This window comes from Chiloscyllium plagiosum, unplaced genomic scaffold (genome assembly GCF_037043375.1).
Source record: "Chiloscyllium plagiosum isolate Xiang-an unplaced genomic scaffold, Cpla_swu_hap1 HiC_scaffold_27, whole genome shotgun sequence".
NCBI lineage: Eukaryota > Metazoa > Chordata > Chondrichthyes > Orectolobiformes > Hemiscylliidae > Chiloscyllium > Chiloscyllium plagiosum.
In genome coordinates, this window is record NW_028270165.1 from 73,760,222 (window position 1) to 73,780,645 (window position 20,424).

The window sequence follows — 20,424 nt, forward strand, 5'->3', positions numbered from 1 at the left end:
TGTGTATGGGAGTGTGTGTGTGTATGTTTATGAGAGAGCATGTGTGTGTATGGGTGTGTGTATGGCAGTGTGTGTGTATGGGAGTGTGTGTGTGTGTTTATGAGAGCATGTGTGTGTATGGGTGTGTGTGTGTATGGGTGTGTGTGTGTATGGGAGTGTGTGTGTATGGGAGTGTGTGTGTGTATATGGGAGTGTGTTTGTGTTTATGGGAGTGTGTTTGTGTTTATGGGAGTGTGTGTGTATATGGGTGTGTGTATATGGGAGTGTGTGTGTGTATGAGAGTGTGTGTGCGTGTATGTTAATGAGAGAGCATGTGTGTGTATGGGAGTGTGTGTGTATGGGAGTGTGTGTGTATGGGAGTGTGTGTGTATGGGTGTATGGGAGTGTGTATGGGTGTGTGTGTGTATGGGAGTGTGTGTGTGTGTATGGGAGTGTGTGTGTGTGTGTGGGAGTGTATGTGAGTGTGTGTATGGGAGTGTGTATGTATGGGTGTGTGAGTGTGTGTGTATGTGAGTGTGTGTATGTGTATGGGAGTGTGTGTGTATGGGAGTGTGTGTGTGTATGGGAGTGTGTGTGTATGTGAGTGTGTGTGTGTATGGGAGTGTGTGTGTATATGGGAGTGTGTGTGTGTGTATGAGAGTGTGTGTGCGTGTATGTTAATGAGAGAGCATGTGTGTGTATGGTTGTGTGTGTGTATGGGAGTGTGTGTGTATGGGAGTGTGTTTGTGTTTATGGGAGTGTGTGTGTATATGGGTGTGTGTATATGGGAGTGTGTGTGTGTGTATGAGAGTGTGTGTGCGTGTATGTTAATGAGAGAGCATGTGTGTGTATGGGAGTGTGTGTATGGGAGTGTGTGTGTGTATATGGGAGTGTGTGTGTGTATATGGGAGTGTGTGTGTGTGTGTATGGGAGTGTGTGTATATGGGAGTGTGTGTGTGTGTTTATGAGAGAGTATGTGTGTATGGGAGTGTGTGTGTGTATGTGGGAGTGTGTGTGTGTGTGTGTATGGGAGTGTGTGTGTGTATATGGGAGTGTGAGTGTGTATATAGGAGTGAGAGTGTCTGGGAGTGAGAGTGTCTGGGAGTGTGTGTGTGGGAGTGTGTGTGTGTGGGAGTGGGAGTGTGTGTGTGGGAGTGTGAGTGTGTGTATGGGAGTGTGTGTGTGTGGGAGTGTGAGTGTGTGTATGTTTATGAGAGAGCATGTGTGTGTATGGGTGTGTGTGTGTGTATGGGAGTGTGTGTGTATGTTTAAGAGAGAGCATGTGTGTATGGGAGTGTGTGTGTCTGTATGGGAGTGTGTGTGTGTTTATGGGAGTGTGTGTGTTTATGGGAGTGTGTGTGTGTTTATGGGAGTGTGTGTGTGTTTATGGGAGTGTGTGTGTATATGGGAGTGTGTGTGTATGTGTGGGAGTGTGTGTATGTATGTATGGGAGTGACTGTGTGTGTGTATGGGAGTGTGTGTGTATGGGAGTGTGTGTGTGTATGGGAGTGTGTGTGTATATGGGAGTGTGTGTGTGTGTATGGGAGTGTGAGTGTGGGAGTGTGAGTGTGTATGGGAGGGTGTGTGTGTATGGGAGTGTGTGTGTATATGGGAGTGTGTGTGTGTGGGAGTGTGTGTGTGGGTGTGTGTGTGTGGGTGTGTGTGTGTGTGGGTGTCTGTGGGAGTGTGTGTGTGTGAGGGAGTGTGTGTGTATGCGAGTATGTGTGTGTGTGGGAGTGGGAGTGTGTGTATGGGAGTGTGTGTGTGTGTATGGGAGTGTGCACGTGTGTGTGGGAGTGTGCGCGCGCGTGTGGGAGTGTGCGCGCGTGTGTGGGAGTGTGTGTGTGTATAGGAGTGTGTGTGTGTGTGGGAGTGTGTGTGTGGGAGTGTGTGTGTGTATGGGAGTGTGTGTATGGGAGTGTGTGTGTGGGAGTGTGTGTGTGGATGAGTGTGTGTGTGTGTGTGGGAGTGTGTGTATGGGTGTGTGTCTGTGTGTGTGTGTGGTAGTGTGTGTGAGTGTGCATATGGGTGTGTGTGTGTGTGTGTATGGGAGTGTGTGTGTATGGGAGTGTGTGTGTATGGGAGTGTGTGTATGGGAGTGTGTGTGTGTATGGGAGCATGTGTGTATGGGAGTGTGTGTATGTTTATGAGAGAGCATGTGTGTGTATGGGTGTGTGTGTGTATGGGAGTGTGTGTGTGTGTGTGTATGGGAGTGTGTTTGTATGTTTATGAGAGAGCATGTGTGTATGGGAGTGTGTGTGTATGGGAGTGTGTGTGTGTGTTTATGAGAGAGCATGTGTGTGTATGGGTGTGTGTGTGTATATGGGAGTGTGTGTGTATGTTTATGAGAGAGTATGTGTGTATGGGAGTGTGTGTGTATGTGTGGGAGTGTGTGTATGTATGTATGGGAGTGACTGTGTGTGTGTATGGGAGTGTGTGTGTATATGGGAGTGTGTGTGTGTATGGGAGTGTGGGAGTGGGAGTGTGTATGGGAGGGTGTGTGTGTATGGGAGTGTGTGTGTATATGGGAGTGTGAGTGTGTGGGAGTGTGTGTGTGGGAGTGTGTGTGTGGGTGTCTGTGGGAGTGTGTGTGTGTGAGTGTGTGGGGGAGTGTGAGTGTGTGTATGCGAGTATGTGTGTGTGTGGGAGTGTGAGTGTGTGTGTGGGAGTGTGTGTATGGGAGTGTGTGTGTGTATGGGAGTGTGCACGTGTGTGTGGGAGTGTGCGCGCGCGTGTGGGAGTGTGCGCGCGTGTGTGGGAGTGTGCGCGCGTGTGTGGGAGTGTGTGTGTGTATAGGAGTGTGTGTGTGTGTGGGAGTGTGTGTGTGTGGGAGTGTGTGTGTGTGTGGGAGTGTGTGTGTGTGGGAGTGTGTGTGTGTATGGGAGTGTGTGTATGGGAGTGTGTGTGTGGCAGTGTGTGTGTGGATGAGTGTGTGTGTGTGGGAGTGTGTGTATGGGTGTGTGTCTGTGTGTGTGTGGTAGTGTGTGTGAGTGTGCATATGGGTGTGTGTGTGTGTATGGGAGCATGTGTGTATGGGAGTGTGTGTGTGTGTATGGGAGCATGTGTGTATGGGAGTGTGTGTGTATGTTAATGAGAGAGCATGTGTGTGTATGGGTGTGTGTGTGTATGGGAGTGTGTGTGTTTGTATGTTTATGAGAGAGCATGTGTGTATGGCAGTGTGTGTGTGTATGTTTATGAGAGAGCATGTGTGTGTATGGGTGTGTGTGTGTATGGGAGTGTGTGTGTATGGGAGTGTGTGTGTGTGTTTATGAGAGAGCATGTGTGTGTATGGGTGTGTGTGTGTATGGGAGTGTGTGTGTATGTTTATGAGAGAGCATGTGTGTATGGGAGTGTGTGTGTATGTATGGGAGTGTGTGTGTGTATGGGAGTGTGGGAGTGTGTGTGTGTGTATGGGTGTGTGTGTGTGTATGTGAGTGTGTGTGTGTATGGGTGTGTGTGTATGGGTGTGTGTGTATGTATGGGAGTGTGTGTGTGTATGTGAGCGTGTGTGTGTATGCGTGTGTGTGTATGGGAGTGTGTGTGTGTGGGAGTGTGTGTGTGTATGGGAGTGTGTGTGTGTATGGGAGTGCGTGTGTGTATGTGAGTGTGTGTGTGTGTATGTATGGGAGTGTGTGTGTGGGAGTGTGTGTGTGTGTATGGGAGTGTGTGTATGGGAGTGTGTGTGTGGGAGTGTGTGTGTGGGAGTGTGTGTGTGTGGGAGTGTGTGTGTGTATGAGTGTGTGTGTGTGTATGGAAGAGTGCGTGTATGGGTGTGTGTGTGTGTGTATGGGAGTGTGTGTGTATGGGAGTGTGTGTGTATGGGAGTGTGTGTGTGTGTATGGGAGTGTGTGTGTGTGGGAGTGTGTGTGGGTGTGTGTGTATGGGAGTGTGTGTGTGTATGGGAGGGTGTGTGTATGGGAGGGTGTGTGTGTGTATGGGAGAGTGTGTGTGTATGTTTATGAGAGAGCATGTGTGTATGGGAGTATGTGTGTATGGGAGTGTGTGTGTGTATGTTTATGAGAGAGCATGTGTATGTATGGGTGTGTGTGTGTGTATGGGAGTGTGTGTGTATGGGAGTGTGTGTGTATGGGAGTGTGTGTGTGTATGTTTATGAGAGAGCATGTGTGTATGGGAGTGTGTGTGTGTATGGGAGTGTGTGTGTATGGGAGTGTGTGTGTGTTTATGGGAGTGTGTGTGTATATGGGTGTGTGTATATGGGAGTGTGTGTGTGTATGGGAGTGTGTGTGTGTATGAGAGTGTGTGTGCGTGTATGTTTATGAGAGAACATGTGTGTATGGGAGTTTGTGTGTGTGTGTGTGTATGTTTATGAGAGAGCATGTGTGTGTATGGGTGTGTGTGTGTATGGGAGTGTGTGTGTGTATGTTTAAGAAAGAGCATGAGAGTGTGTGTGTATGTGTGGGAGTGTGTGTATGTATGTAAGGGAGTGTGTGTTTATGGGAGTGTGTGTGTGTATGGGAGTGTGTGTGTGTATGGGATTGTGTGTGTGTGGGAGTGTGTGTGGGGGAGTGTGTGTGTGTGTGGGAGTGTGTGTGTGTATGGGTGGGTGTGTGTGTCTGGGAGAGTGTGTGTGTATGGGAGTGTGTGTGTGTATATGGGAGTGAGTGTCTGGGAGTGTGTGTGTGGGAGTGTCTGTGGGAGGGTGTGTGTGTGTTTGGGAGTGTATGTGTGTGTATGGGAGTGTGTGTGTGTGTATGGGAGTATGTGTGTGTGTGTGGGAGTGTGAGTGTGTGTGTGTATGGGACTGTGCGCGCGTGTGTGGGAGTGTGCGCGCGTGTGTGGGAGTGTGCGTCTGTATGGGAGTGTGTGTGTGTGTATGGGAGTGTGTGTGTGTGTGGGAGTGTGTGTGTGTGTGGGAGTGTGTGTATGGGAGTGTGTGTGTGTGTATGGGAGTGTGTGTGTGTGTATGGGAGTGTGTGTGTGTGTATGGGAGTGTGTATGTGTGTATGGGAGTGTGAGTGTGTGTATGGGTGAGTGTGTGTATGGGAGTGTGTGTGTGTGTATGGGTGTGTGTGTGTTTGGGAGTGTGTGTGGGAGTGAGTGTGTGTGTGGGAGTGTGTGTGTGTGGGAGTGAGTGTGTGTGTGTGGGTATGGGTGTGTGTGTGGGTGGGGGTGTGTGTGTGTGTGTATGGGAGAGTGTGTGTGTTTATGGGAGTGTGTGTGTGTGTTTATGGGAGTGTGTGTGTATATGGGAGTGTGTGTATATGGGAGTGTGTGTGTATGGGAGTGTGTGTGTGTATGTTTATGAGAGAACATGTGTGTATAGGAGTGTGTATGTATGTTTATGAGAGAGCATGTGTGTGTATGGGTGTGTGTGTGTATGGGAGTGTGTGTGTGTATGTTTATGAGAGAACATGTGTGTATGGGAGTGTGTGTGTGTGTATGTTTATGAGAGAGCATGTGTGTGTATGGGTGTGTGTGTGTGTATGGGAGTGTGTGTGTATGTTTAAGAGAGAGCATGTGTTTATGGGAGTGTGTGTGTGTATATGGGAGTGTGTGTGTATGTGTGGGAGTGTGTGTATGTATGTATGGGAGTGACTGTGTGTGTTATGGGAGTGTGTGTGTGTATGGGAGTGTGTGTATGGGAGTGTGTGTGGGTGTGTGTGTGGGAGTGTGTGTGTGTATGGGTGGGTGTGTGTGTCTGGGAGAGTGTGTGTGTGGGAGTGTGTGTGTGTGGGTGTCTGTGGGAGTGTGTGTGTGTGTTTGGGAGTGTGTGTGTGTGTGTTTGGGAGTGTGTGTGTGTGTGTATGGGAGTATGTGTGTGTGTGGGAGTGTGAGTGTGTGTGTGGGAGTGTGTGTGTGTATGGGAGTGTGCGCGCGTGTGTGGGAGTGTGCGCGCGTGTGTGGGAGTGTGCGTGTGTGTATGGGAGTGTGCGTGTGTGTATGGGAGTGTGTGTCTGTGTATGGGAGTGTGTGTGTGTGTGGCAGTGTGTGTGTGTGGGAGTGTGTGTGTGTGTATGGGAGTGTGTGTGTGTGTATGGGTGTGTGTGTGTATGTGAGTGTGTGTTTATGTGAGTGTGTGTGTATGGGTGTGTGTATGTGTATGGGTGTGTGTATGTGAGTGTGTGTGTATGTGAGTGTGTGTGTGTGGGTATGGGAGTGTGTGTGTGTGTGTGTGGGAGTGTGTGTGTGTGTATGGGAGTGTGTGTGTATGGGAGTGTGTGTGTATGGGTGTATGGGAGTGTGTATGGGTGTGTGTGTGTATGGGAGTGTGTGTGTGTGGGAGTGTATGTGAGTGTGTGTATGGGAGTGTGTATGTATGGGTGTGTGAGTGTGTGTGTATGTGAGTGTGTGTATGTGTATGGGAGTGTGTGTGTGTGTGTGTATGGGAGTGTGTGTGTGTATGTGAGTGTGTGTGTATGTGAGTGTGTGTGTGTGTGTATGAGAGTGTGTGTGTATGGGAGTGTGTAGGTGTGTGTGGGAGTGTGTATGTGTGTATGAGAGTGTGTGTGTATGGGAGTGTGTATGTGTGTGTGGGAGTGTGTATGGGAGTGTGTGTTTGTGTGTGAGGGTGTGTGTGTGTATGTGAGTGTGTGTGTATATGGGAGTGTGTGTGTGTATGGGAGTGTGTGTGTGTATGGGAGTGTGTGTGTGTGGGAGGGTGTGTGTGTGTGGGAGTATGTGTCTGTATGGGTGGGTGTGTGTGTCTGGGAGAGTGTGTGTGTATGGGAGTGTGTGTGTGTATATGGGAGTGAGTGTCTGGGAGTGTGTGTGTGGGAGTGTGTGTGTGTGGGTGTCTGTGGGAGGGTGTGTGTGTGTTTGGGAGTGTATGTGTGTGTATGGGAGTGTGTGTGTGTGTGTGTGTATGGGAGTATGTGTGTGTGTGTGGGAGTGTGAGTGTGGGAGTGTGAGTGTGGGAGTGTGTGTGTGTATGGGAGTGTGTGCGCGTGTGTGGGAGTGTGCACGCGTGTGTGGGAGTGTGCGTCTAGGTATGGGAGTGTGTGTGTGTGTATGGGAGTGTGTGTGTGTGTGTGGGAGTGTGTGTGTGTGGGAGTGTGTGTATGGGAGTGTGTGTGTGTGTGTATGGGAGTGTGTATTTGTGTATGGGAGTGTGAGTGTGTGTATGGGTGAGTGTGTGTATGGGAGTGTGTGTGTGTATGGGTGTGTGTGTGTATTGGAGTGTGTGTGGGAGTGAGTGTGTGTGTGGGAGTGTGTGTGTGTGGGAGTGAGTGTGTGTGTGTGGGTATGGGTGTGTGTGTGGGTGGGTGTGTGTGTGTGTGTGTGTATGGGAGAGTGTGTGTTTATGGGAGTGTGTGTGTATGGGAGTGTGTGTGTGTGTGTATGTTTATGAGAGAACATGTGTGTATAGGAGTGTGTGTGTATGTTTATGAGAGAGCATGTCTGTGTATGGGTGTGTGTGTGTGTATGGGAGTGTGTGTGTGAATGTTTATGAGAGAGCATGTGTGTGTATGGGTGTGTGTGTGTGTATGGGAGTGTGTGTGTATGTTTAAGAGAGAGCATGTGTGTATGGGAGTGTGTGTGTCTGTATGGGAGTGTGTGTGTGTTTATGTGAGTGTGTGTGTATATGGGAGTGTGTGTGTGTATGTGTGGGAGTGTGTGTATGTATGTATGGGAGTGTGTGTGTATATGGGAGTGTGTGTGTGTATGGGAGTGTGTGTATGGGAGTGTGTGTGGGTATGTGTGTGTGTGTGGGAGTGTGTGTGTGTATGGGTGGGTGTGTGTGTCTGGGAGAGTGTGTGTGTATGGGAGTGTGTGTGTGTATATGGGAGTGTGTGTCTGGGAGTGTGTGTGTGGGAGTGTGTGTGTGTGGGTGTCTGTGGGAGTGTGTGGGTGTCTGTGGGAGTGTGTGTGTGTGTGTTTGGGAGTGTGTGTGTGTGTTTGGGAGTGTGTGTGTGTGTATGGGAGTATGTGTGTGTGTGTGGGAGTGTGAGTGTGTGTGTGGGAGTGTGTGTGTGTATGGGAGTGTGCGCGCGTGTGTGGGAGTGTGCGCGCGTGTGTGGGAGTGTGCGTGTGTGTATGGGAGTGTGTGTCTGTGTATGGGAGTGTGTGTGTGTGTGTGTGGGAGTGTGTGTGTGTGGGAGTGTGTGTATGGGAGTGTGTGTGTGTGTATGGGAGTGTGTGTGTGTGTATGGGAGTGTGTGTGTGTATGTGTGTATGGGTGTGTGTATGTGTATGGGAGTGTGTGTGTATGTGAGTGTGTGTGTGTATGTGAGTGTGTGTTTGTGGGTATGGGAGTGTGTGTGTGTATGGGAGTGTGTGTGTGTGTGTATGGGAGTGTGTGTGTGGGAGTGTGTGTGTGTGTGTGGGAGTGTGTGTGTGTGTATGGGAGTGTGTGTGTGTGTATGTGAGTGTGTGTGTGTGTGGGAGTGTGTGTGTGTGTGGGAGTGTGTGTGTGTGTATGGGAGTGTGTGTGTGTGTATGGGAGTGTGTGTGTGTATGGGAGTGTGTGTGTATGGGAGTGTGTGTGTGTGGGAGTGTATGTGAGTGTGTGTATGGGAGTGTGTATGTATGGGTGTGTGAGTGTGTGTGTATGTGAGTGTGTGTATGTGTATGTGAGTGTGTGTGTGTGTATGGGAGTGTGTGTGTGTGTATGTGAGTGTGTGTATGGGAGTGTGTATGTATGGGTGTGTGAGTGTGTGTGTATGTGAGTGTGTGTATGTGTATGTGAGTGTGTGTGTGTGTATGGGAGTGTGTGTGTGTGTATGTGAGTGTGTGTGTGTATGGGAGTGTGTGTGTGTATGTGAGTGTGTGTGTGTATGTGTGTGAGAGTGTGTGTGTATGTGAGTGTGTGTGTGTATGAGAGTGTGTGTGTATGGGAGTGTGTATGTGTGTGTGGGAGTGTGTATGGGAGTGTGTGTGTGTGTATGTGTGTGTATGAGAGTGTGTGTGTATGGGAGTGTGTATGTGTGTGTGGGAGTGTGTATGGGAGTGTGTGTTTGTGTGTGTGTATGGGAGTGTGTGTGTGTATGGGAGTGTGTGTGTGTATGGGAGTGTGAGTGTGTGTGGGAGTGTGTGTGTGTGTGAGTGTGTGTATGGGTGTGTGGGAGTGTGTGTGTGTGTATGGGTGTGTGGGAGTGTGAGTGTGTGTATGGGTGTGTGTGTATGGGTATGTGGGAGTGTGAGTGTGTGTATGGGTGTGTGGGAGTGAGAGTGTGTGTATGGGTGTGTGGGAGTGTGTGTGTGTGTGGAAGTGTGTGTGTGTATGTGAGTGTGTGTGTGTGGGAGTGTGTGTGTGAGTGTATGTGTGTGTATGGGTGTGTGGGAGTGTGAGTGTGTGTATGGGTGTGTGGGAGTGTGAGTGTGTGTATGGGTGTGTGGGAGTGTGTGTGTATGGGTGTGTGGGAGTGTGAGTGTGTGTATGGGTGTGTGGGAGTGTGAGTGTGTGTATGGGTGTGTGGGAGTGTGAGTGTGTATGGGTGTGTGTGTGTGTATGGGTGTGTGGGGGTGTGTGTGTTTATGGGTGTGTGTGTTTATGGGTGTGTGGGAGTGTGAGTGTGTGTATGGGTGTGTGGGAGTGTGTGTGTGTGTATGGGGGTGTGTGTGCGCGTATGGGAGTGTGAGTGTGTGTGTGGGAGTGTGAGTGTGTGTGTGGGAGTGTGAGTGTGTGTGTGGGTGTGTGGGAGTGTGCGTGTGTGTATGGGTGTGCGTGTGTGTATGGGTGTTTGTGTGTGTGTGTATGGGTGTGTGGGAGTGTGAGTGTGTGTATGGGTGTGTGGGAGTGTGAGTGTGTGTATGGGTGTGTGGGAGTGTGTGTGTTTATGGGTGTGTGGGAGTGTGAGTGTGTGTATGGGTGTGTGGGAGTGTGAGTGTGTGTATGGGTGTGTGGGAGTGTGTGTGTGTGTGTATGGGTGTGTGGGAGTGTGTGTGCGCGTATGGGTGTGTGGGAGTGTGTGTGTGTGGGAGTGTGAGTGTATGTGTGGGAGTGTGCGTGTGTGTATGGGTGTGCGTGTGTGTATGGGTGTTTGTGTGTGTGTGTATGGGTGTGTGGGAGTGTGAGGGTGTGTATGGGTGTGTGTGTGTGTGTGTATGGGAGTGTGTGTGTGTATGTGAGTGTGTGTGTGTGTATGGGACTGTGTGTGTGTGGGAGTGTGTGTGGGTGTGGGAGTGTGTGTGTGGGAGTGTGTGTGTGGGAGGGTATGGCAGTGTGTGTGTGTGTATGGGAGTGTGTGTGTATGGGAGTGTGTGTGTGTTTGGGAGTGTGTGTGTGTGTATGGGAGTGTGTGTGTGGGAGTGTGCGTGTGTATGTGTGTGTGGGAGTGTGGGTGTGTATGGGAGTGTGTGTGTGTGTATGGGAGTGTGTGTGTGTATGGGAGTGTGTGTGTGTATGTGTGTGTGGGTGTGTATGGAGTGTGTGTGTGTGTATGGGAGTGTGTGTGTGTGTATGGGAGTGTGTGTGTGTATGTGAGTGTGTGGGAGTGTGTGTGTATGGGTGTATGGGAGTGTGTGTGTGTGTGTATGGGAGTGTGTATGGGTGTGTGGGAGTGTGTATGGGAGTGTGTGTTTGTGTGTGAGGGTGTGTGTGTGTGTGAGGGTGTGTGTGTGTATGGGAGTGTGTGTGTGTATGTGAGTGTGTGTGTGTATGGGAGTGTGTGTGTATATGGGAGTGTGAGTGTGTGTGTATGTGAGTGTGTGTGTGTGTGGGAGTGTGTGAGTGTGTGTATGGGTGTGTGGGAGTGTGTGTGTGTGTATGGGTGTGTGGGAGTGTGAGTGTGTGTATGGGTGTGAGTGTGTGTATGGGTATGTGGGAGTGTGAGTGTGTGTATGGGTGTGTGGGAGTGTGAGTGTGTGTATGGGTGTGTGGGAGTGTGTGTGTGTGTGTGGAAGTGTGTGTGTGTATGTGAGTGTGTGTGTATGTGAGTGTGTGTGTGTGGGAGTGTGTGTGTGTGAGTGTGTGTGTGTGTATGGGTGTGTGGGAGTGTGAGTGTGTGTATGGGTGTGTGGGAGTGTGAGTGTGTGTATGGGTGTGTGGGAGTGTGTGTGTATGGGTGTGTGGGAGTGTGAGTGTATGTATGGGTGTGTGGGAGTGTGAGTGTGTGTATGGGTGTGTATGTGTATGGGTGTGTTTATGGGTGTGTGGGAGTGTGAGTGTGTGTATGGGTGTGTGGGAGTGTGTGTGTGTGTATGGGTGTGTGGGAGTGTGTGTGCGCGTATGGGAGTGTGAGTGTGTGTGTGGGAGTGTGAGTGTGGGTGTGTGGGAGTGTGCGTGTGTGTATGGGTGTGCGTGTGTGTATGGGTGTTTGTGTGTGTGTGTATGGGTGTGTGAGTGTGTGTATGGGTGTGTGGGAGTGTGAGTGTGTGTGTGTGTATGGGTGTGTGGGAGTGTGTGTGTTTATGGGTGTGTGGGAGTGTGAGTGTGTGTATGGGTGTGTGAGTGTGTGTATGGGTGTGAGGGAGTGTGTGTGTGTATGGGTGTGTGGGAGTGTGTGTGCGCGTATGGGAGTGTGAGTGGGTGTGTGGGAGTGTGAGTGGGTGTGTGGGAGTGTGCGTGTGTGTATGGGTGTGCGTGTGTGTATGGGTGTTTGTGTGTGTGTGTATGGGTGTGTGGGAGTGTGAGGGTGTGTGTGTGTGTATATGGGTGTGTGGGAGTGTGTGTGTGTGGGTGTATGGGAGTGTGTGTGTGTGTGTATGGGAGTGTGTGTGTGTTTGTGAGTGTGTGTGTGTGTATGGGACTGGGTGTGTGTGGGAGTGTGTGTGGGTGTGGGAGTGTGTGTGGGTGTGGGAGTGTGTGTGTGTGGGAGTGTGTGTGTGGGAGGGTATGGCAGTGTGTGTGTCTGTATGGGAGTGTGTGTGTGTGTATGGGAGTGTGTGTGTGTGGGAGTGTGTGTGTGTATGTGTGTGTGGGAGTGTGGGTGTGTATGGGAGTGTGTGTGTGTGTATGGGAGTGTGTGTGTGTATGTGAGTGTGTGGGAGTGTGTGTGTATGGGTGTATGGGAGTGTGTGTATGTATGGGAGTGTGTATGGGTGTGTGTGTGTATGGGAGTGTGTGTGTGTGGGAGTGTATGTGAGTGTGTGTATGGGAGTGTGTATGTATGGGTGTGTATGTGTATGGGAGTGTGTGTGTGTGTATGGGAGTGTGTGTGTGTGTGTGTATGGGAGTGTGTGTGTGTGTATGGGAGTGTGTGTGTGTGGATGTGAGTGTGTGTGAGTGTGTGTATGTGAGTGTGTGTGTGTGTATGTGTGTGTATGAGAGTGTGTGTGTATGGGAGTGTGTATGTGTGTGTGTATGGGAGTGTGTGTGTGTGTGAGGGTGTGTGTGTGTATGGGAGTGTGTGTGTGTGTATGGGAGTGTGTGTGTGTGTATGGGAGTGTGTGTGTGTGGGAGTGTGTGTGTGTGAGTGTGTGTATGGGTGTGTGGGAGTGGGAGTGTGTGTATGGGTGTGTGGGAGTGTGTGTGTGTGTATGGGTGTGTGGGAGTGTGAGTGTGTGTATGGGTGTGTGGGAGTGTGTGTGTGTGTGGAAGTGTGTGTGTGTATGTGAGTGTGTATGGGAGTGTGTGTGTGTGTATGGGAGTGTGTGTGTGTGTATGGGAGTGTGTGTGTGAGGGAGTGTATGTGAGTGTGTGTATGGGAGTGTGTATGTATTGGTGTGTGAGTGTGTGTGTATAGGAGTGTGTGTGTGTGTGTATGGGAGTGTGTGTGTGGGAGTGTGTGTGTGTGTATGTGAGTGTGTGTGTATGGGAGTGTGTGTGTGTGTGAGTGTGTGTGTGTATGTGAGTGTGTGTGTGTGGGAGTGTGTGTATGTGTGAGTGTGTATGTGAGTGTGTATGTGTGTGTATGTGTGTGTATGAGAGTGTGTGTGTGTGAATGGGAGTGTGTGTGTGTGGGGGTGTGTATGGGAGTGTGTGTGTGTGTGTGTGAGGGTGTGTGTGTGTGTGTGTGTGTATGGGAGTGTGTGTGTGTGGGTGTGTATGGGAGTGTGTGTGTGTGTATGGGAGTGTGTGTGTTTGATGGGGGTATGGGTGTGTGGGAGTGTGAGGGTGTGTATGGGTGTGTGGGAGTGTGAGTGTGTGTATGGGTGTGTGGGAGTGTGTGTGTGTGTATGGGTGTGTGGGAGTGTGTGTGTGTATGGGTGTGTGGGAGTGTGTGTGTTTATGGGTGTGTGGGAGTGTGTGTGTATTGGTGTGTGGGAGTGTGAGGGTGTGTATGTGTATGGGTGTGTGTGTGTATGGGTGTGTGGGAGTGTGAGGGTGTGTATGGGTGTGTGGGAGTGTGAGTGTGTGTATGGGTGTGTGGGAGTGTGTGTGTGTATGGGTGTGTGGGAGTGTGTGTGTTTATGGGTGTGTGGGAGTGTGTGTGTATTGGTGTGTGGGAGTGTGAGGGTGTGTATGTGTATGGGTGTGTGTGTGTATGGGTGTGTGGGAGTGTGAGTGTGTGTATGGGTGTGTGGGAGTGTGTGTGTGTATGGGTGTGTGGGAGTGTGTGTGTGTATGGGTGTGTGGGAGTGTGTGTGTATTGGTGTGTGGGAGTGTGAGGGTGTGTATGTGTATGGGTGTGTGTGTGTATGGGTGTGTGGGAGTGTGTGTGCGCGTATGGGAGTGTGTGTGTGGGAGTGTGAGTGTGTGTGTGGTTGTGTGAGTGTGTGTGGGAGTGTGTGTGTGTATGGGTGTGTGTGTGTGTATGGGTGTGTGTGTATGGGTGTGTGGGAGTGTGAGGGTGTGTATGGGTGTGTGTGTATGGGTGTGTGGGAGTGTGTGTGTGTGTATGGGTGTGTGGGAGTGTGAGGGTGTGTATGGGTGTGTGTGTATGGGTGTGTGGGAGTGTGTGTGTGTGTATGGGTGTGTGGGAGTGTGAGGGTGTGTATGGGTGTGTGTGTGTATGGGTGTGTGGGAGTGTGTGTGTGTATGGGTGTGTGTGTATGGGTGTGTGGGAGTGTGTGTGTGTGTATGGGTGTGTGGGAGTGTGAGGGTGTGTATGGGTGTGTGGGAGTGTGAGGGTGTGTATGGGTGTGTGTGTATGGGTGTGTGGGAGTGTGTGTGTGTGTATGGGTGTGTGGGAGTGTGTGTGTGTGTATGGGTGTGTGGGAGTGTGAGGGTGTGTATGGGTGTGTGTGTATGGGTGTGTGGGAGTGTGTGTGTGTGTGTATGGGTGTGTGGGAGTGTGAGGGTGTGTATGGGTGTGTGGGAGTGTGAGGGTGTGTATGGGTGTGTGGGAGTGTGAGGGTGTGTATGGGTGTGTGGGAGTGTGAGGGTGTGTATGGGTGTGTGTGTATGGGTGTGTGGGAGTGTGTGTGTGTGTATGGGTGTGTGGGAGTGTGAGGGTGTGTATGGGTGTGTGTGTATGGGTGTGTGGGAGTGTGTGTGTGTGTATGGGTGTGTGGGAGTGTGAGGGTGTGTATGGGTGTGTGTGTGTATGGGTGTGTGGGAGTGTGTGTGTGTATGGGTGTGTGTGTGTGTGTATGGGTGTGTGGGAGTGTGTGTGTGTATGGGTGTGTGTATGGGTGTGTGGGAGTGTGAGGGTGTGTATGGGTGTGTGTGTGTGTGTGTATGGGTGTGTGGGAGTGTGTGTGCGTGTATGGGAGTGTGAGTGTGTGTGGGAGTGTGAGTGTGTGTGTGTGAGGGTGTGTGGGAGTGTGTGTGTGTGTATGGGTGTGTGTGTGTGTATGGGTGTGTGTGTATGGGTGTGTGGGAGTGTGAGGGTGTGTATGGGTGTGTGTGTGTATGGGTGTGTGGGAGTGTGTGTGTGTGTATGGGTGTGTGTGTGTGTGTGTGTGTATGGGTGTGTGGGAGTGTGTGTGTGTGTATGGGTGTGTGGGAGTGTGAGGGTGTGTATGGGTGTGTGACAGTGTGTGTGTGTGTATGGGTGTGTGGGAGTGTGTATGGGTGTGTGACAGTGTGTGTGTGTATGGGTGTGTGGGAGTGGGAGTGAGTGTGTGTGTCAGCCCCTGTCTCCTGCTCCCACTTGTTACAGATCCGTGACTCTTATACACAGAGTGAGATGGAGAGACTGATTTCCTCTTGTACCCCTCTCTCCCTGTCCCCGCTCCTTCCTGCCCCCCCCCCCCCCGGGGCCAGGCTGAGGGAGACTGACCCCCCCCAGCACAGCAGCAGCTCCAGGAGGAGGCGGAGGGCTCCCAGGGTGGTGAAACAGGACACCACAGAGAGCGAGGACGACAGCACCCACCACCAGCAAAGGCCCCATCGTTGGTGTCTGCGGCTCAGCCCCCAGAAGGACAGCCGCCTCATCTCCGAGGTAACTCTGCGACCGGGACGAGGGGGGGGGTGAGTCACGAGGCTGGTGGAGGGGGGAGTTCAGGTCTGCCGGGGTTGGTGAAGGGAGCGACAGAGCCAGGGAGAAACGCTATTTCCCACGCCCAACCATCTTGTGCATCCTTTCCCCGACGTTCATGTTCCCTCATCCGGGGCTCGGTGGGTGGGGCGGAGGGGAGGGGGTGGGATTACCGAAGACGCAGACCGCAAATACACCTGGCCCCGGGTCGAGGTTCCAGATGTGGGTTTGCTCGCTGAGCTGGAAGGTTCGTTTCCAGACGTTTCGTCACCGTTCTCGGTCACGTCATCAGTGAGGCTCCGGACAAGCACAGGTGGTGTGGGGGCCCCGCTTTCTGCCCACGTGTTTGGGTTCCCCTTGGGGTTGGCGATGCTGCCAGGATTGACTGATGAAAGCAGGAATGTCAGTGAAGGCCGTTTTCGGAATGCTGCGGGCAATTCCGCTCGCCCCGCTCTGGGAAGGATGTTGGAGGGTTTGAGCGACAGGGAGAGGCTGGACAGGCCGGGGCTGGTTCCGGAGCGTCGGAGGCTGAGGGGGTGACCTGGTTTATAAAACCATGAGGGACATGGTTAGGATAAATAGACAAGGTCTTTCCCCCTTGGGGTGGGGGGAGTCCCGAACTAGAGGGGCGTAGGTTTAGGGTGAGAGGGGAAAGGGAGCTGAGGGGTAACTTTCTCACCCAGAGGGTGGTGCGTGTGTGGAATGAGCTGCCAGAGGAAGGGGTGGGGGCTGGTACAATGACAGCATTGAAAAGGTGGGTGGGGACAGGGATAGGAAGGGTTTGGAGGGATAGGGGCCAGGGGCTGGCGAACGGGGGACTGGGTTAGGTTAGGGATATCTGGACGGGTTGGACCTCTCTCACTGGCCAGTGGACCTCCATGTTTCTGCTCCAGTGCAGCCAAACCGAACAGACTGGGAGTGCTGAAGGGATTTACTCCTCGAAGGGGTTTGGCAAATTAGATATTGGTGTGCTCGGGAGAGTGACACTATCTGGGGTCAACATAGCCATTGCTGAATAGGTCTTTCTCTCTCTCTCTCTCTCTCCCTCCCTCTCTCTCTCCCTCTCTCTCTCTCTTTCTCCCTCTCTCTCCCCCCTCCCCCTCTCTCCCCATCTCTCTCTCCCCATCTCTCTCTCCCCCAATCTCTCTCTCCCCCATCTCTCTCTCCCCATCTCTCTCCCCCCAATCTCTCTGTCCCCAATCTCTCTCCCCATCTCTCTCCCAATCTCTCTCCCCCCCATCTCTCCCCCAATCTCTCTCCCAATCTCTCTCCCCCCGATCTCTCTCTCCCCAATCTCTCACCCCTCTCTCTCTGTATCTCCCTCTCCCTCCTTCCCTCACTCTCTCTGTCTCCCCTCCCCCCTCCCCCCCCCCCACCGTTTCATCCACAGGGCAGCGTGTCCCAGCTTCGCCCCCTGGTGCTGGGCAGGCCGAGCCCCGGGTCAGAGGTCACCTTGCCGCGGGACAGTGCGCCCCGGGCTCCGCCTCCAACATGGCGGCGGTTTCCATGGCCACGTTGGCGCTGGGACTGTTGCTGCTGGTGGTGTTGGTGGGACTCTGGCACCGGAGAGGAGATTCCTGAGGTGGCGGGGGGGGGGGGGTGGTGAAATTTGGCGGAGAGTTTGTGGGGAGCGAGGGACGGGGAGCTAGCCTGTGACCTCCGACCTCCCGCCCCTTGTTCCCCCGCCCCTTTCAACCAGCCTTTTCCGGATCTTTGCCCGTGCCTCTCTTCCTCGCCGTCTCCCTCTTGACCAAATGATGTGCCCGGCCCCAACCCCCCCCCCGCCCCCCCAAATCCCATCCTCCCGAAACGCAAACTGAGACACCCTCCCCCCTCACAAACAGAGGGGCAGCGCACATTGTCTTCCCCGGGAAGGTTTTTGTAGACGTGTGTGTATATATATTTTTAAAAAATATATATATATATTTTATTGTTTATATTAAAACTTTTGAAAGAAGCCAAATTGTTCTGTGTTTTTTGTTGTACCGAGCGGTGAATCCAGTCTGGAACCAATCCAGCCCCTTCTCTCTCTCTCTCTCGCTGTCGGCCGGCGCGACCGGCCTGGGAATCATTCTACTCCCAGACCTGCCGCTGGCCATGTACCAGCCTCACCCCCACCTTCCTGGCACAGGGTGGCACGCAGGAGGCTGGGGGAACGCAGCGGGCCGGGCCGCACCAGGGGGGGGGGGGTTGGTGGTGGTCAAGTATCCCATGATCCTCTCCTGCTTCGCGCCGGCAAACTGAGGCCTCACCTTGCGCTCCGAGGTCAGCCGTCGCTGCCTTTACCCTCCCCCCCCCCCCCCCCCCACCCCTCCTCGGCGAAGGCAGCCGGTTCGCATTCCTCAGCGGGCGCCCGACGCCGAAACGTGGTGTGGGTTGGGGGCGGCAACCGACAACGAGTGGCCTAAAGATGGCCGACTCTCAAGGCCTCACGGGAGCAGCCTCAGCCCCTCTGAAGGGAGACACCGGGGCAAGGCCAGCCGCCGGTGTCAGTCGTGGGCCCGGAGGTCGACGGCACAAGAAATGAAAGGCCCTTTAGCCCGCCTCGTCTGTCCGCGACGGTCACAAGCAGCCATCCCCATCCCCATTGCCTGAGTAGCAGACGTCCCCTCCAACTCTACCCCCTCCGCTCTCCCCCCCTGTCTCCATCACCTGCTCAGGTGACAAATCTCCCTCTCTCTCTCTCACACACACACACTGTCCCTCTCTCTCTCTCTCACACACACTGTCCCTCCCTCTCTCACACACACACTGTCCCTCTCTCTCTCACACACACTGTCCCTCCCTCTCTCACACACACACTGTCCCTCTCTCTCACACACACACTGTCCCTCTCTCTCTCTCACACACACACACTGTCCCTCTCTCTCACACACACACTGTCCCTCTCTCTCTCTCACACACACACACTGTCCCTCTCTCTCACACACACACTGTCCCTCCCTCTCTCACACACACACTGTCCCTCCCTCTCTCACACACACACTGTCCCTCTCTCTCTCTCACACACACACACTGTCCCTCTCTCTCACACACTGTCCCTCCCTCTCTCACACACACACTGTCCCTCTCTCTCACACACACACTGTCCCTCTCTCACACACACACACACTGTCCCTCTCTCTCTCACACACACACACTGTCCCTCTCTCTCTCACACACACACACTGTCCCTCTCTCTCACACACTGTCCCTCCCTCTCTCACACACACACTGTCCCTCTCTCTCACACACACACTGTCCCTCTCTCACCACACACACACACACTGTCCCTCTCTCTCTCACACACACACACTGTCCCTCTCTCTCTCACACACACACTGTCCCTCTCTCTCTCTCACACACACTGTCCCTCTCTCTCTCTCACACACACACTGTCCCTCTCTCTCACACACACACACTGTCCCTCTCTCTCTCACACACACACACACACAGTACCTCTCTCTCTCACACACACACTGTCCCTCTCTCTCTCACACACACACTGTCCCTCTCTCTCTCTCACACACACTGTCCCTCTCTCTCTCTCACACACACACTGTCCCTCTCTCTCTCTCACACACACACTGTCCCTCTCTCTCACACACACACACACTGTCCCTCTCTCTCTCACACACACACACTGTCCCTCTCTCTCACACACACACACTGTCCCTCTCTCTCTCACACACACACACTGTCCCTCTCTCTCACACACACACACTGTCCCTCTCTCACACACACACTGTCCCTCTCTCTCACACACACACTGTCCCTCTCTCTCTCACACACACTGTCCCTCTCTCTCACACACACACACACTGTCCCTCTCTCTCTCACACACACACACACTGTCCCTCTCTCTCTCACACACACACACTGTCCCTCTCTCTCACACACACACTATCCCTCTCTCTCTCACACACACACTGTCCCTCTCTCTCACACACACACTGTCCCTCTCTCTCACACACACAGTCCCTCTCTCTCACACACACACAGTCCCTCTCTCTCACACACACACACTGTCCCTCTCTCTCTCACAAACACACACACTGTCCCTCTCTCTCACACACACACACACTGTCCCTCTCTCTCACACACACACTATCCCTCTCTCTCACACACACACTGTCCCTCTCTCTCTCACATCTCACACACACACTGTCCCTCTCTCTCTGTCTCTCACACAGACACTGTCCCTCTCTCTCTCACACACACACACTGTCCCTCTCTCTCACACACACTCACACTGTCCCTCTCTCACACACACACTGTCCCTCTCTCTCACACACACTGTCCCTCTCTCTCTCACACACACACTGTCCCTCTCTCTCTCACACACACACTGTCCCTCTCTCTCTCACACACACACACTGTCCCTCTCTCTCTCACACACACACACTGTCCCTCTCTCTCACACACACTGTCCCTCTCTCTCTCACACACACACACACTGTCCCTCTCTCTCTCACACACACACTGTCCCTCTCTCTCACACACACTGTCCCTCTCTCTCTCACACACACACACTGTCCCTCTCTCTCTCACACACACAGTCCCTCTCTCTCACACACACTGTCCCTCTCTCTCTCACCACACACACTGTCCCTCTCTCTCTCTCACACACACTGTCCCTCTCTCTCTCTCACACACACACTGTCCCTCTCTCTCACACACACACACACACACACACTGTCCCTCTCTCACACACACACTGTCCCTCTCTCTCTCACACACACACTGTCCCTCTCTCTCACACACACACACACACTGTCCCTCTCTCTCACACACACACACACTGTCCCTCTCTCCACACACACACACTGTCCCTCCCTCTCTCTCTCACACACATGCCCCTGCCGTAACCCTCAAGTGCCCAGAAGGGAAACTGGGTCCAAAACTGCCCGAGGAAGGTGGGGGGGGGGGGGGGGGTGGGGTGGAAACTCCTGAGTAAAACCTTGTAGCGGGTTGGGGAAGGAGCCAGCAACTGCTGTGTTTGCGTCACTCTCCAACTGATTTCCCTGAGAGCTGGGACCGAGGCTGTGCCACACATCCGCGCCCCCCACCCCCACCCCCCGCGGGATCTGTTGAGCTCCCTGGGAGTCAGTCACATCGCCACTGGCTGGCAGGAGGGAGGCCTTTAGTCTGCGATAACTGGCCAGTCGCAGACCAGTCAGCCACTCGTCAGCCAGAACTCTGCGCCTGCATCTGCCCGGCGCCCAGTTCGTCCGCAAACTACGTCCTCCCACAGTCAGCTTGG

General features: G+C 52.8%; 1 long non-coding RNA gene across 1 annotated transcript in view; it reads left to right on the forward strand.

Moving 5' to 3' along the window:
- The window catches only part of LOC148144579 (uncharacterized), a 109,254-nt gene extending 92,115 nt beyond the window's left edge, over positions 1-17,139 (forward strand). The window contains exons 2-3 of the long non-coding RNA XR_015751761.1: positions 14,969-15,146; positions 16,573-17,139. This is a non-coding gene — a long non-coding RNA (uncharacterized LOC148144579). The remainder of the gene's footprint in view (positions 1-14,968; positions 15,147-16,572) is intronic.
- The last annotated feature ends 3,285 nt before the right edge of the window (positions 17,140-20,424 follow it).